Source organism: Podarcis liolepis (genome assembly GCF_965112155.1).
Source record: "Podarcis liolepis genome assembly, chromosome: 6".
NCBI classification, from domain to species: Eukaryota; Metazoa; Chordata; class Lepidosauria; order Squamata; family Lacertidae; genus Podarcis; species Podarcis liolepis.
The window spans coordinates 72976484-72990199 of NC_139559.1; the positions used below are offsets into that span (position 1 = coordinate 72976484).

The 13716-nt window shown below is 45.3% G+C and overlaps 1 protein-coding gene across 13 annotated transcripts in view; it reads left to right on the forward strand.

The window, feature by feature from the left end:
* The first annotated feature begins 840 nt into the window (after positions 1–840).
* BRDT (bromodomain testis associated) overlaps positions 841–13716 on the forward strand; it is a 64957-nt gene continuing 52081 nt past the window's right edge. For 8 of the 13 annotated variants that reach the window (XM_083510991.1, XM_083511004.1, XM_083511001.1 and 5 more), the window contains exon 1: positions 841–929. The gene's annotated coding sequence lies outside the window, so the exon portion shown is untranslated. Of the gene's footprint in view, positions 930–7205; positions 7288–8150; positions 8228–12605; positions 12689–13716 lie in introns of those variants that run through there. The other 5 variants (XM_083511008.1, XM_083510994.1, XM_083510992.1 and 2 more) reach the window with 5 other exon arrangements.

Here is a 13716-nt window from a genome sequence, read left to right on the forward strand (position 1 = left end):
AGGATTGTTCCAGCGGGGCAGGGTGTGCTTTAAACATATGCTGTGTATGCAACCTGGGTTTTTATATACAGTGGTACCTCAGGTTAAGAACTTAATTCGTTCTGAAGGTCCGTTCTTAACCTGAAACTGTTCTTAACTTGAAGCACCACTTTAGCTAATGGGGCCTCCTGCTGCCACTACGCTGCTGCTGCACAGTTTCTGTTCTCATCCTGAAGCAAAGTTCTTAACCCGAGGTACTATTTCTGGGTTGGTTAGAGGAGTCTGTAACCTGAAGCGTCTGTAACCTGAAGCGTCTGTAATCCGAGGTACCACTGTACTCAAGCAGAGATTAATTCAGCGACAGGGAACCTGTGGCTGCTCTTGGAATACAAGCCCCAGCGGACCATTGGGCATGTTGGTTGGGGGTAATGGAAGATGGAATCCAACAAAATCTGGAGAGCCACAGGTCCCACACCCAAAACCTGATGAGAGGTTCTTCAGCTGCAAGGAGTATAAAGGGGCAGGACTCTTGCATGGATGAGTGGTGTTTCTGAGCACCCTACAATTTGTCTTTTCTAGTGAAAACCCATCTGACAGTGAGCAATCACGGTGGACCAGTTCAGGCACCTCACCCAAGAGCTTGCAGCTGCCAATGAACAACTTAAGATCTAGTCACTCATCTAGTCACTTGTTGTCCTTCCTAGCACCCCAAGAAAGGTCAGCAGAGAGTTCTGCTCTCCTGCCTTTTCCTGGCAACTTCAGGAGCATGGGACAGGTGGCCCAGACTTGAAGGTGGCATCACAAGGGTCACCCCTAGAGCCACCTATGGTCTGGGTCACAACCCTAGGGCCGGTGACATCACAATTCAATCATACAACATTGCCCTTTCTTCTTGTGATCTCAACGCTCCCACAGACACAAACTCCAAAGGATGACGGAGGAAGTCTAAGGTAAGCACAGAGCCCTCAAAAGCAAGAATAATAGCAATGAGTAGTACTTAAGATAGTTGAACCATTCCTTTGCGGCTAGCATAGATCTTCACTAGTACAGACACTGAGAACAGGGTACATAGATCACAGAACATGGGACACACAACAAGCAGGGATCAAGACTGTTCTGAATTTCCCACAATAATAGTTTGAACAGTTTAGCACTGTTGCAGGTTTTTGGGGGACAGTGCTAGCCTTGCAGGAATAGCAGGATCTATTATCTATAAATTCTCAGGGATGATTCACACACTGGCCGGCACTTTCTTGATCTCCTTCCCTCAGGCAGAAGATATAGAAGCATGATTAGTCGCACCAACAGGGTAAAGAACAGCTTCTATCCATGGGCTGTTAGGCTGCTGAATGAAAAGATAACAACAGGGCAAGTGACTTTTGGGTTTGGTGGGTGTGCGTTAGTAAACGAGGGGAATTAAGATTAAGAGAGGTGAGTGAGGGGTGCTCATGTAATCTCACTGTATACAAGTTGTACAAGTGACAATATTTCAATAATCTAAAGTAACCAGGCAAGGGGTAGTAGAGGCAGGCGAACAGACCAGACCAGAAGGGCATGCCAACCAAAGGGCATGGAGAAACAAGGACTGGGTCATTCATTCATTCTTATCTGTTCAAACTGCAGATCAGGCAAAATAAGCTGCAGAACAGAACAAGGACAAGCAAGTCCAAAAGATATATACTTATCCTTCATTACAGCATTATTATAATAGCAGTCAGCCGTATCCACAGTTATGGTGTGATACAAAATAAATGAAACAAATGGAGACTCAGGGTGAAGGACTGAGTTCAGAGCATGATCTCATCCTCCCCCTTCCTGCTAAACATTTTGGAGCCCCAGCCTATCGCTTTATCTGGAGGAGGGGAATCAGATTCCTATCACCTCGTGCTAATAGGGCCAAGAAGTCTCTGAGCACTGCCGTGTCAAGAGAGAGCTCAGGAGGCATAGACAGGCTCCCTGGGACCTCTCCACCCAGCAGCTCCCCTCGAAAGCAGAAGAGCATGATTTCCCCCCTCCCCACAAACATTTTCAGCCTAGTTCCTGGGCTACAGCAGTGTTAGAAACTGAGATACAAAAGCTAGGAGCTAAATGGCACCTTAAACCTTGGTCAGGGGCGCCACAATGGAATGCCTGGGTGGGCTTTTTTATAACACAAATACAAAGCTGAAAATGAATGAACTGCATCTAAAATATTATGTTCATTTTAAATATGGTCTAGTCCTTCCGCTGCCCACCCCTCCCAATATTCTTAAGGGGGCCTCTTCTCCACTCTTCAGAGAGTGGCTGGAAGTGGGGAGGCAGAAAAAGCTCCTCCTTTCCTTCCACGCTGCAGTTTTAATCGGATATCTTAGGCGCAGTACTGTGTCCAGAGCTCAGAAGCTGCTCGCGCTGATGAAATTCCCTGTCACAAAACGTGCCTAGAACAATGGGAGTTTTGAACACTGTTCTAGAGATGCGCCCCAATAATATTGCCATGGAAGGGCCGCAGCTGATTGGTAGAGGCCATGTTTTGTACACTAAAGGCATGAGTAGGCAAATGAAGGCCCGGGGGCTGGATCCAGCCCAATCACCTTCTAAATCTGGCCCGCGAATAGTCCGGGAATCTGCGTGTTTTTACATGAGTAGAATGTGTGCTTTTATTTAAAATGCATCTCTGGGTTACAGTGGTACCTCGGGTTAAGAACTTAATTCATTCTGGAGGTCTGTTCTTAACCTGAAACTGTTCTTAACCTAAGGCACCACGTTAGCTAATGGGGCCTCCTGCTGCCGCTGCGCCGCCGCCGCGTGATTTCTGTTCTCATCCTGAAGCAAAGTACTTAACCCGCAGTACTATTTCTGGGTTAGCGGAGTCTGTAACCTGAAGCGTCTGTAACCCGAGGTACCACTGTATTTGTGGGGCATAGGAATTTGTTCATTTTTTTCTTTTCAAAATATAGTCCAGCCCCCCACAAGGTCTGAGGGACAGTGGACCGGCCCCCTGCTGAAAAAGCTTGCTGACCCCTGACTAAAGGTCACTGGTTTGAACTCCAGCAATTCTAGGAAGGTCTGGGGGGAAAGACTCCTTCTCAAACCCGTGGGAGAGCCATTGTGAGACACTTAGCTAAATGGACCAATGGCCTAACTCAGCACAAGGCAACCCTTTAGCTAGGAAATTGCCATGTGTTTTATCTCTGCGTGTGCAAGAATTAGGAATTATATTTCATAGATATATATTGATCGATCGATAGATAGATCACACATACAAACAGATGAAATGAAGGGCACGTTCTCTGCTTCAGTCTTCTCCAGTAACCTTTTAGTGGCACCAAAGTACTGTATTTATCTAATGCTCACCAAATTACGTTACGAAAATTAAGGCGCGCCTTAGATTCGATGGCACATTTACATTCGCCAACAAATACTTTTTTCGGTTCTAAGCTTCTGAAAACTTAGATTTGATGGCGCATTAGACTCGAGTAAATATGGTACTCTCAGCCGTACTTAAGTGAAACGAGGAAAGACCAATGGATAAAGAAGTCTCGGCATGTACTCTTGAGTTAAAGGACCCCTGACCATTAAGTCCAGTCGTGACAGACTCTGGGGTTGCGGTGCTCATCTCGCTTTATTGGCTGAGGGAGCCGGTGTACAGCTTCCGGGTCATGTGGCCAGCATGACTAAGCCGCTTCTGGTGAACCAGAGCAGTGCACAGAAATGCTGTTTACCTTCCCCCCGGAGTGGTACCTATTTATCTACTTGCACTTTGATATGCTTTCAAACTGCTAGGTTAGCAGGAGCTGGGACCGAGCAACGGGAGCTCACCCTGTGGCGGGGATTGGAACCGCTGACCTTCTGATCAGCAAGTCCTAGGCTCTGTGGTTTAACCCACAGCGCCACCCGCAACCCGCCAATCCTGGGCCATATACTGGCCAAGTGAGCTGGTCCAAAGGATGCCTGATCTTAAGATTTTGGCCAACCAGGCTTACCAAGATCTGGTGCCTTACTCTGTCTCTTGATTACCTAGAAATCAGTGCTGCCAATTACAGTGGTACCTCGGGTTAAGTACATAATTTGTTCTGGATGTCCGTTCTCAACCTGACACTGTTCTTAACCTGAAGCACCACTTTAACTAATGGGACCTCCCGCTGCCACCACCGTGTGATTTCTGTTCTCTTCCTGAAGCAAAGCTCTTAACCCGAGGTACTACTTCTGGGTTAGCAGAGCCTGTAACCTGAAGCATGTAACCTGAAGCATATGTAATCCGAGGTACCACTGTAATCCCAGACACGGCATGGGCAAGGGAGAAGCTTGCAAGAATGTTTTGACAGTTTAACGTTGCTGATCGCTTAAACAAACTAGACGGTTTTCAATTTTTAAAAAAGCCCATCAGTTACAACAGAGGTGGAGCTCTTGTGGCCCTCTAGATGTTTCCGAGCTACCGGGGGTGGGGGTGGAGAGAGAACATATCTATATATAATCACTATGATTGTCTAGGACTGTGGCCAACAAAAGGTTCCACAGCGGACAGCATTAGAGAATGGTCAGCACTATAAAAGGCACATAAATCAGCTACCTGAAACCATAATTGCGACAGAAAAGAAACAAAACTGAATTCTGAAAACGGTTACCCATATCCACTTTCCTTAACATCGATTGCCTTGCCAAAGCCAAAAGATTAACATACCTGTTTATCCAGGAATATTTGTTTTGTTAATATGATACCTCAACAGTAGAATGGATCAATGTGATACCTACATAGTCAGCTCGCTTGTTTTCATTACAGGCTAAATTCGAGAACACAAAATTCTTTCTGTTGCTTAAGTGATCTCGGCTATTCAGCCGTTCTCAGAATGAAAAGAGCATGTGAGCTCCTTAGGTAACATATGGTATTTCATTAATTTAAAAGACTTTAGTTAAACAACTTTTGGTAAATTGAATCCAGCCTAAATTAATTTCCTTCGAATGAGTAAGGTACTTAGTATAGCCCATGTCTGTTCAATCTCTCTTGACTTGATTATCCCCCTGCAAATACAACCTTATAAATAATGGCGCTGCAGATATACCAGTGAAAGGATTTAAGCAGGCAAAAGTGCATCTTTCAGACATATCATTATTTTCAGAATACAGTACCCAAGAAATCACAGTCAGGGAAGGTAAATGTCAGCCGGCCAGCCTTCTCTGAACTATTCATAAATATGTGCTGTCTGCAGCATTATGTCAAGATAGTCGCTCAAGAAAAGGTTATGGGTTCTTATTAGAGGTGCATGTTAGTTACAGCTACTTGACAGTCACAGCTAAGCATGAGCAATGATTGTGGGATCATGGGGAAAGGAAAGGGGGAAACAGGGACTTAGCCAAAATGTTGCACAGCTGAACAGAATGCAGAAAGATGCAAAGGAGCCTGGTCTTCTGAGAAATAGCCTCATCCCTTCACATGTGTAAGCTGGCTGGCACTTTGAATTGAATAGTAAATTGGTGCGGCTGAGAGACCAGCAATTTTTGGCACCCCTCGGCCGAAACCAAAAGAACTTGTGACTAAGAGTTTGCACCCAAGTCTGCTTATCTTCTCATCCCTCCTGATCCATTTTACTGTCGCGTTACGTCTTTTTAGATTGCAAGCGTGTGGACAGGGACATTTATTATTTTTTAGTCATATGTATGAAAGCATGTCAAAGTGCAATTAGATAAATAGGGAAGGTAAACGGTGTTTCCGTGCACTGCTCTGGTTCGCCAGAAGCGGCTTAGTCATGCTGGCCACATGACCTGGCAGCTGTACGCCAGCTCTCTCGGCCAATAAAGCGAGATGAGCACTGCAACCCCAGAGTCGTCTACGACTGTACCTAATGGTCAGGGGTCCCTTTACCTTTACCTTTACAATGCCCCGGGAGCCTTTTTTTGGCTGAATTCTTTGAATAAATGAAGCAGGTTAGGCTATAGAAGCACAGCCCTGAGAATACAACATTTTCACTGTTGTGGGATAAAACACTCAAAATATGCAAAGGTCGCAGGTAAGGCAGATGAAATACTGTGGCCTACACTGTGTTGTTTGTCTTTGGAAAAGAGCTGTTTCACATAAAATTCAAAAGAATGGCTAGCAAATATCACCACCACATTTTCAATCCATAGCACAGTCACTCGAAATAAACTGCAAATACCCATACCCTCAGAAAAGCGTATTTCTTGCTTAGGTGTGCTGCAATCATTGCCCTTTTTGAATAGATCGAAGCTTACAGTGAATCATATGCAATGACTTGCATTTGCTTAGCACATGAAACAGAGGCCAACTTCATATAGGGATCCCTTAAAGCAGACATTTTCAACCATTTTGAGTCCATGGCTCCCTTGACCAACCCCATCATTTCTGTGGTACCCCTGTGGGGCTCAGGAGCCCAGTTACGTCCCCCCTTGCTTGCAGAGCCTTGTGGAGCCTCCTGTCCTCTCCTCTCCCCTCTCTTTGGGAGTCCTCTGGGCAACTACTGCTGCCGCCCCTGGTCTCTGAGCTGCTCTCCCTGCCCCAGAGAGAGGTGTCTCCTCCCACTGCCCCACAATAGCCTAGGAAGCAGCCCCTGGCCAGCCCCAGACTCACTATTCGTCTGCAGAGCTTGTAGCCAAGATCGCTGCAAGAAACAACTGTTCAAGCCTTTGGGAAGCAGAGACCTGAGAGGGCATCAGAGGAGGGAGGGAAGGAAAGAGGGACAGAGGCCAGTGTTGCCTGCGTCATTCAAGGCACCCAAGGGTGCCATGGCACACTGGTTGAAAACCACTGCCCTAAAGGCATGACAGACATGTACAAGAAGATCTGCAATCAAATGTCCAAACAATTCTGAACCCATGTACGTGATCAAAACATGTACAGTGGTACCTCGGGTTAAGAACTTAATTTGTTCTGGAGGTCTGTTCTTAACCTGAGGTACCACTTTAGCTAATGGGGCCTCCTGCTGCCGCCGCCACACAATTTCTGTTCTCATCCTGAAGCAAAGTTCTTAATCCGAGGTAGTATTTCTGGGTTAGCGGAGTCTGTAACCTGAAGCGTCTGTAACCTGAAGCGTCTGTAACCCGAGGTACCACTGTACCCTGTTATCTAGTTACATACTGAATACAGCAGCATGGCAATGGGCATGTGAAATTCTATGAAACTTGCATAGCTCCAGGGGTCTAACTGTACTACATCCTGTTCAGCTCAATATTATTTTACCTGTTCATTAAGATATTCAACTGATCCTTCAGCATGCCTTTTCACCGATATTTAGATTACGGTGGCTGCAGAAGAACAGCACAGTGTATTTATGCTTGGAAAGCATTCACCTGTAAAAGAAAAAAAGAAAAGAAAAGGTACAGGAAGCACAACAACAACAAAAACCTAGCAGCGTGGATTTGTTACTCATAGAGAAAGAAAAGCTGTCTAGAACAATTTGTCCTTAATGGCTGTTTTAGCTCAAGAGAGGCCCTGAAGTGAAGAATAAACAAACTGTCAGAGGAACAGCGAGGAAGTCTCTTAAGATCAAGGTTAAGGTTCATTGGTACAACTGCTCTGAGGCAAAACATGACCACATCTTGGATTCATCTTGCCACGCAGATGAATGCAAAGGTACGGATGCAGCGGTTTTCTTCTTGAAACCTCTGCGTCCATTATACATATCACAATGCTTTTCGCTTTTTTGCCTTTCCTAGGGAAAAGGTAATATTTTATGAAAGTGGAAGATTATTCCGTACAGAAGAATTCAGCCAAGGTTTGGAAAATGGGACAAGATATAGTGGTACCTCAGTTTTCAAACGTCTCCATTGACAAACATTTCAGTTTTAGAACGCTGTAAACCTGGAAGTAAATGCTTTGGTTTTCAAACACACCTCGGAAGTTGAACATGCCACGCGGCTTCCGTATTGAGTTTTATGTATTGAGTTTTTGGTTTTCGAACGTTCTGGAACTTGAATGGTCTTCAGGAACAGATTACATTTGAAAACCGAGGTACCGTTGTATACCCAAAGCAGTGGAACTAACCTAATGTGGTTTCCCCCACACAAACAACCTCTTGCCCAGTTTAATCCAAGCCCTTTGTGTCTAGTGATACAAAGCTAGCAAGCAAACCCAACATCCCTAACATTCAAAATATTTTATTAGTTGTGCACCCTAAATACAGATCTTTTCCCACCCCCAACAGCTGCCTAACTGGACATTATTATTTCCCTTTCAATAGAAGCATCCATTATCTACTGCTAGATACTCTCCTTGAAAAAGGCACCCTGAGACGTCAGATGGAACGCTTTAACCCAAGTATGTATTGATATAAAATAGATGTGAGCCAAAACAAACAAACACACACAGTCTTCGTCTCATCCCATCTTATTTGCTCAAGTTTTTTAACTAGTCGCCATTTTGGCATGGCTGCATTGTAAACAGTCTGATCAGCCTTATGCAAAGGAAAACACTTGCCAAAGCATTTAAGGTATAATCAGATTTTTAGCCACTTTTGGAGAGCCACGGGTTGGCCATCCCTCCTTTAGTGCTGCACTGTTGCAAGAGAGTTACATCAGAGCTGGGAACTCTGATTGGATTGCACTGTTTTGTTGAAATGAGCCAGGATCGTAAACCATAGTTTGAGCCTAGCTTTTTTCAATAAACTACCAAAAGTCTGTCATTTTGAGACACAGTGGTAACATGCGGTAGTTAAAAACCAGGAAGCTGATGATTGCCAGGAGAGAGAGAGTGTGTGAGTTCAACCTCGTTTATGTGTGGCCAGAGCCGTGTCAAATTTGCTAGGTACCTGGGAGGACAAAGTTACATCCATGCTGACCTTGATGACAGAATTATTACAGGTTCAATAGGCTTAATGGATGGAAGGATTTGCCTGGGCATTGTAGTGGGACAAAGATGGTGACAAGACATTCAGCCCGGATACTGAGGGCCTTCTGTGGGTTCCCTCCCTGTGAGAAGTGAGGCTACAGGGAACCCAGCAGAGGGCCTTCTCGTAGGGGCGCCTGCCCTGTGGAACATCCTCCCATCAGATGTCAAAGAAATAATCAATTTTAGAAATTTTAGAAAACATCTGAATGCAGCCCTGTTTAGGGAAGTTTTTAATGTTTGATGTTTTATTGTGTTTTTAATATTCTGTTGGGAGTCGCCCAGAGTGGCTGGGGAGGCCCGGTCAAATGGGTGGGGTATAAGTAATAAATTATTGTTGTTGTTGTTGTTGTTGTTGTTGTTGTTGTTGTTGTTGCCACCAACCCTTTGGTTTTGTGGATGGGGAAAGTGCCAAGGCTATTCCACCTCCTCTGCTTTGGCAGCCCTGTCCATGGAGTGACATTTTGAAAAGGAGAGGAGTTAAGAAGTATTGTGCCCATTTGCCTTCTCTTTGTTTTTCTGTGCATGGAAGGACTTATTCAAAGTAGTGGGAGAAAGAAGCTCTCTTGCCCATGGAGGGCTTTAGGAAAGGGGAGGGTAGAAGAAGTGTCAGGCCTGTTTGAAGAGTTTGGATTTGATATCCCGCTTTATCACTACCCTAAGGAGTCTCAAAGCGGCTAACATTCTCCTTTCCCTTCCTCCCCCACAACAAACACTCTGTGAGGTGAGTGGGGCTGAGAGACTTCAAAGAAGTGTGACTGGCCCAAGGTCACCCAGCAGCTGCATGTGGAGGAGCGGGGATGCGAACCCGGTTCACCAGATTACGAGTCCACCGCTCTTAACCACTACACCACACTGGCTCTCCACACTGCCTCCTTTTTGCTTTGCTATCCACCAGCCTGGTGCAGCAAGCAGTGGGAAGCTGCTGCGCCCATGAAGTTTTTGGAAAACGTGTGTGTAGAACGGTGAGGGAAGAACAACAGGACCCACCTGTTTGCTGCTCTACTTTGTTTTGCTGCCTGCCAGTGACATGGAGCAGTAGGCAAGCAGCTACCTTTTTTTTTAAGTGTGCATTGGGATGGGGGGAGTGTGGGAATTGCCTGTTGCTTGTTTTACTGTCTGTCAGCCATGAGGGGGACTTTTTGAAAGGGGGGGTGAATGGAAGAAGAAACATAGGAATTGGCCCTTGGCTACTGTGTTTGTATTGCTGTCTGCTGGCATGTGGGGCAGGCAGCTACTTGAGAGAGGCCTCAGCTGAATGTGGGGGAAAGGATAAGGCAATTCTTTCCTGTTTCTGCTGTATGCCATACAGCAGGTATTGTTCTAAATCTGTTTTGGGAGGGGGCACTGCAGAGGCAACCTCATCTTCATTATCTCATTTTTTCCTGATTGTGCCAAAGTTTTGGTGTGTGTGTGTGTGTGTGTTTTGTAGGGGGTGGCATCCATTTCAGACGCATCCTTATTATCATCATCACCTTTTATTCCTGCCAGGTCCACAGCAGGGATTATTTCCAAGTTGTCTGACAAGGGGGCAGCATAGTGCAAAGGCAGAAACATTATACACCCCGAATTTTGACATTGTTGCGCTTAGGTGAACAAATAGGGCACTCAAAATGGCTGTGCACAGGGCACCACAAGCCATAAATCTGCCACTGGATGTGAAGGAGCATTTCTCCTGTACATAATCCTGCCCGGGCCCTTTTGGCCAGCTGGAGACTCTTCTGGTGGTGCCATTGCTGCATGAGATTAGGTCTGTTGCTTGCCAGGAGGTCTTCTCGGCAATAACACCCCAGCTACGAAAGACTCTCCCCCTCAAATCTTTGATTGGCACTAAGCTTTTTTCAGCATGCTGTTTTGTTCCCGAGAGATAATTGCTTGCGCCCTGAGTTATGAGACTATTCTGACCAATGGGCTTAATAGATGGATGGTGGCTGTGTTCCAAAGCGTATTTTGTTCTCCTTTTATAGTGTATCATGTTTTAAAATGTTGTGTTCACCTAATGAGGTCATCCATCTTATAAATAAAAGGGCAGAGCTCTGGGATGCTGTGAGGGATTTACAAAACTATGCAGTGCTCTAACTGATTGGAGAGGATTTGGAGACTGTTTACAAGGCAGTTAGCCGGTTCTGCGTAGAATCTCCAGCACACACACGGGCTGCTTTCTCTGCACACTTCAGGGAAATCTACATGTTTCCAGAGCTGCTCGCTTCCCTTCACAAGGCCTTCATCAAAGTGCAAAAGCTAATACAGTCATACCTCTTGTTACGTTCGGTTCAGGTTATGTCTTTTCAGGTTGCGTCCCGCGGTGACCCAGAAGTACCGGGAAGGGTTACTTCTGGGTTTCACCGCTCGTACATGCGCAGACGCGGGTGGCCTTCCTTTCAGGTTGCGAACAGGGCTCCAGAACGAATCCCGTTCGCAACCAGAGGTACCACTGTAGTGAGAACGGTTAGAAATTTTAAGGCCGAGTAGGCTTGCTAAGATGTATAAGGTTGACTCTGATAAGTGTTGGAGATGCAAAGAGGTGGAGGGAACGTTCTTTCACATGTAGTGGGCTTGTAAAAGAGTATTGGGGAACAATCCATAATGAATTGGAAAAAATGTTTAGAAGTACAGTGGTGCCCCGCAAGACGAAAATAATCCGTTCTGCGAGTCTCTTCGTCTAGCGGTTTTTTCGTCTTGCGAAGCAACCCTATTAGCGGCTTAGCGGATTAGCGCTATTAGCGGTTTAGCGGCTATTAAAGGCTTAGCGGCTTAGCGGTTAAAAGGCTATTAGCGGCTTAGCGGCTTAGAAAAGGGGGGGAAGCGGGGAAAAATCGGAACACTCGCAAGACGTTTTCATCTTGCAAAGCAAGCCCATAGGGAAATTCGTCTTGTGAAGCAGCTCAAAAACGGAAAACCCTTTCGTCTAGTGGGTTTTCCGTCTTGCGAGGCATTCGTCTTGCGGGGCACCACTGTACTGTTCCAAAAAACCCAAAAAAACCCAGAGTCCTTTTTGTTGGGGATAATTCAGACTGAAATTCCCAGGTGTCAAAAAAGGCTATTTATGTATGCCACTACTGCGACCCGTGTTTGGTTAGCTCAAAAATGGAAAACAAGCGAGGTCCCAACCAAAGAAGAATAGCAACTTCAGTTGACAGAATATATGCAGCTTGCAGATTTAAAATATAGAAGAAGAAAAACATACGTTTAGAGAATATTGGAAAACGTTTATTGAATATATGGGGGGAAATTGTGTGCACTTGAAAACGTTGGCAGCATTAAGATAAATTCAACAGCGTAAATAAGTCTTGACGGATGTAATAATGAAATACGGAATGGCTTAGTTTTTGTAAAATATGCAGGGATTTATGATAAGCAAAATGAACCATGGAAGAAGAAGAAGAAGAAGAGTTTGGATTTGATATCCCGCCTTTCACTCCCCTTCAGGAGTCTCAAAGCGGCTAACATTCTCCTTTCCCTTCCTCCCCCACAACAAACACTCTGTGAGGTGAGTGGGGCTGAGAGACTTCACAGAAGCGTGACTGGCCCAATGTCACCCAGCAGCTGCATGTGGAGGAGCGGAGACACGAACCCGGTTACCCAGATTACGTGACTACCGCTCTTAACCACTACACCACACTGGCTCTCAGAGAAGAAGGGAAGTCACTGATATTTTAAGGATGCTTAAATGAGTATTCTAAATTGTAAAACAGAAAATTGAATTTTAAAATGTTATATATATACATATACACATATACATATACATATATACATATACATATACATATACATATACATATACATATACATATACATATACATATACATATATGAAATTGTAAGGCTGACAGTGGGACAAATGCAGGATCCCAACCAGGATGCCTTTCGGCTACACTGAGCTCTGCTCTGCAGGTGGGTGCTGCTGTTTTCTTGGCACCGAGTCTTCCATACATGCAACTTGCCCCTGGATTGGCTCTGTGCAGAATAGCTCATCTACGCATGGTGTTTGGGAAGGAGTCAATGCAATCTCGTTCCCCATCTTCATGTATTGACTGTCCCTATATCAGTCACCCGCACACAGTTTATGTGGAACAAAGCTGAGTGAATGCAGGACTTGGAACTCCCAATGTCTTTTTTCATGTCCATAAACAGCCACTGGGGACAGGGGGGAAATCCAATTTGGACTGGGCTATGGCTTTGGAGGGAAAAGACCCGATTCTTTCCTCCCATGCCACAACCCTGATCGGGATCCCCCTGTCCTCCCAGAGCCGTCACTAATTGCAGGATGGAAAACAGAAAGTTGTAATGTCCACACTTAATGGCAGCTTTTGGGGAGGTGGGGTTAGGTTGGAGACTCCACCCTCACCCTGGCATCCACATTTCAATTCTCACCACACACCCCATGGCTGCTTTTTAAAAACAGCATTAGGAGTACCAATGACAGAACTCCCACATTACATCTTATTTGGCTCTATGTTTTGCTTCTTTGACACATTCTGCCATGACCATGAAATGGAATCAGTGGAAAGGCCTTGTAACACTATGATATGAAACAAACTGCACTGTGGGACTTATTTGGGGAGATCAGTCCCACACACCTTTAAACACTGGTGCACCCCATAATTTCCCCCCAGAGATATAAGTGGCTGCCATTCACTCCTATGGGGGGAAAGTATAGGGTTATTCTTGGAAAATCTATGGCAGAAGAGGTTAAACCTACCTATATCTCTAAGCCCAAACCACCACTTGCACATACCAGAGAGGGTATGTACAAGTGTGTGAATGCATGGCACACAGTACACAAACAATATCTGGGCCCTCTTGCTGCCTTCCTGCCCTTTAGCACGACAGAAATTTTGCTAGTTTACAATAAAAGCCAGGAAGACAAATGGTTTTGGTTTCCAACCACAAATATTGACAGGTCTCGCTTTCTGAAAAGT